This window comes from Brassica napus, chromosome A1, assembly GCF_020379485.1.
Source record: "Brassica napus cultivar Da-Ae chromosome A1, Da-Ae, whole genome shotgun sequence".
Taxonomy (NCBI): Eukaryota; Viridiplantae; Streptophyta; class Magnoliopsida; order Brassicales; family Brassicaceae; genus Brassica; species Brassica napus.
The window spans coordinates 17319071-17322425 of NC_063434.1; positions in this window are offsets into that span (position 1 = coordinate 17319071).

The following is a 3355-nucleotide window of genomic DNA, read 5'->3' on the forward strand; positions in this document are numbered from 1 at the left end:
ACCTGAAACCTTAATCTTGCAAGTTGGAGACTTAGGTTCCCCTAAAGAGATTTGGGATGCCATACGATCAAGAAACCTAGGTGCAGAGCGTGTTAAATCAGCTCGTCTCCAGACGTTGATGAATGAATTTGATCGTCTGATGATGGATGACTCGAATACGATTGACACATTCTCGAGAAGGATATCGGAACTTGTGTCTAAAGCAACCTCATTGGGACAGAGTATTGAAGGACCTAAACTTGTGAAGAAGTTTCTTAATAGTCTACTGACCCTAGTCTACCTCCAAAGTTCATCCATATGACAGCCTCGTTGGAATAGTTGTTAGATTTGGATACAACTAGCTTTGAAGATATTATTGGAAGGCTCAAAGCTTAAGAAGAACGAATAAAAGGTTTTGAACCTATTGAGCAACAAGGAAGTCTTCTGTACTCAAACACTGAGAAGTCATATGTTCAAAGAGGATCAGATAATTCAGGAAGAGGAAGAGGACATAACAGAGGTCGTGGCTTAGGTAACAGAGGAAGAGGCCGCGGCAGGAGCAACAATGGCGAGAAAAGCAAAGAGAAAAGGGACTACCCTCAGATTGTTTGCTACAACTGCAAGAAGAAGGGACACTTTGCATCTGTGTGTACTGAAAAAAGATGATGAAGAGCTTAACAAAGCATAAACTGAAGTTGCGGAGGCAGCATTATATATGCCTGAGTTAGTGTTTCTCAACGAAGAAAAGGTTATGCCTAAGAAGCTTGAAACTGACAAGAAAGAACACGGTGTGTGGTATATGGATAATGGCGCCTCAAACCACATGACTGGAGAACGGTCTTACTTCTCTGAGATAAACGAGAACATCAAAGGGAAAGTAAAGTTTGGAGATGGATCATTCGATGACATAAGTGGGAAAGGTTCGATTCTCTTTGAAGCTAAGACAGGAGAACAGAAACTCTTATTGGATATCTATTTTCTTCCAGAGCTAAGGAGCAATATTCTAAGCTTAGGACAAGCAACCGAGCAAGGTTGTGATGTACGTATGAGAGACAACTACTTAACTCTAAGAGATCCTCAAGGAAGATTACTTGTTAAGGTACTTAGATCCGCAAATCGTCTCTACAAGTTGAAGCTACAAGTAGGAAGAGCAACATGCCTACACGCTAAGATAGAGGAGGAACCATGGAGATGGCACGCCAGACTTGGCCACGTTAGCTTCAAGATAATAAGAGCTATGGCAACTCAAGGAATGGTTTATGGCTTGCTGGAGATAAATTAAGAACTTAGACTCTGTGATTCTTGCTTGGTTGGCAAGCAAACTCGATAATCCTTCGCAAAAGCAACGGCGTTTAGAGCAAAGCAGGCATTAGAGCTCTTACAAGCAGACTTCTGCGGTCCTATCTCTCCAGCAATCTCTCAACAGGTACATCTTTGTCATCATTGACGACTACACAAGATACATGTGGTCTATACTATTGAAAGATAAGAGTGATGCGTTTGATAAGTTTAAAGCATTCAACAAAACTTGTTGAGAAGGACTTACACAAGGAGATAGTGACATTGCGTACATATAGAGGTGGTGAATTTACTTCACAAGAGTTTCAGAGCTACTGCAACGACAATGGAATAGGAAGACACTTGACATCGCCTTATACACCGCAACAGAATGGTGTGGTTGAGCGTAGAAACCGCACATTAATGGAGATGACTCGAAGCATACTAAAAGCAATGTGTGTGCCTAACTATGTGATACGGCCTTAGTATGGCTGTGTTTGTCCGGATCACTTGAAGAGGATGGGATGACTTATATTGAGATGGTAATGAGGGTTTGTAGGCGATTGGATGGGATCAAAGTCGTTTCGAACTTGACCGATGGGTGGTTTCTTCACGCAAGGAGTATGAATATTCCTTGTGCTGCTGTGTCGGCTATCTACGAGTGTAACCTCGCTTGTTGATGCTTGATGGAGGTTCACGTATTCAGATGGGTAACCTTCCTGGTGATCGAATGGAAGCTCAAGAAGGATGAACTAAGAGTCGAAGTTGCTCAAGGAGACTTTAGGTTTGCAAAAGCAAAGTTTATAAAATTCAAAGTGTCTTTTGTGCAATTGCACTTACATAAGTATATAAAGAAAACTTAAGCCGACTTTAAACACCAAGTTAATCTAGAATAAGGAAAACTAATAAAAAGGAAAGTTTAAAACCAAATCTTATTAGAATATCTCCTTCATGATTATCTTCTTTTTTATCTTCTAGATAATAACAAACCAAAAGGTTGTAGATTATCTTTGGATCATTCACTTGATGATTATCTTCTTCTTAAATCAGCCTTATCAACACGCCAAGTGACTTTCTCAGGCTTTGGTTCGAGCCCTTGTAATTGGTCCGGTTGAGTAGACAATCGGATCATCGGTCGAGCCTTGGTTGTCTGGTTCGTGACTCCTAGGTTGTTTTATTTGGGCTGTACCGGACGCACCAAGATCACCCGTAGGTTGACTCTCATTCGATCCTGTCTTTGGTTTGTCCAAGCGTCCTGAGCTCTCTCGATCAAACTCGTCCGACGAGTTTTGGTCAATGATGGCTGCATCATCCCCTCCTCCTTTAAAAGGATTTGACCTCAAATCCAAGTTATCTGCCACAAAAAGTTCAAGATCAGCAACATTGAAGGAATCACTGATTGGGTACTTACCCTGGAGATCAATCTTATAAGCATTGTTGTTGATCTTCTCCAAGACTGTAAATGGTCCATCCTTGTGCAGTAACAAGTTGGACTTTCGTTCCTCAGGAAACCTCTCTTTACGCATGTGTATCCAAACCTGATCACCCGGGGAAAGAAGCAACTCACGACGCCCTTTGTTTGCCTTCCGTGCATACATCTCAGTTCGTTCTTCAATGTTTCTCCGAACCTGTTCATCTAAAGACACCACAAACTCGCCCTTGCTCTTGACATCAAGATTAGCTTGTTCTTTCAAAGGTAAAGCAAAGAGATCCAATGGACAAAAAGGATTAAAAACATACACAAAAGGATTAAACCATGCACAATCCTCCCAAGTTTTGATATTTCGTTTTACCAAAGCGCGCAGTAAAGTAGACAAAGTCCTATTTACTACCTCAGTTTGCCCATCAGTTTGCGGATGACAAGTCGTAGAAAAGAGTAACTTAGTACCTAGATTAGCCCAAAAAATTCTCAAAAAGTGATTAAGAAACTTAGTATCTCTATCAGAAACAATGATTATAGGTAGTCCATGCAACCTAATAACTTCTCTAGAGAACAATTCAGCCACCATAGTAGCATCATCTGTCTTATGACAGGGTATAAAGTGAGCCATCTTAGAGAAGCGATCTATAACCACAAAGATACTATCCCGACCCTTCC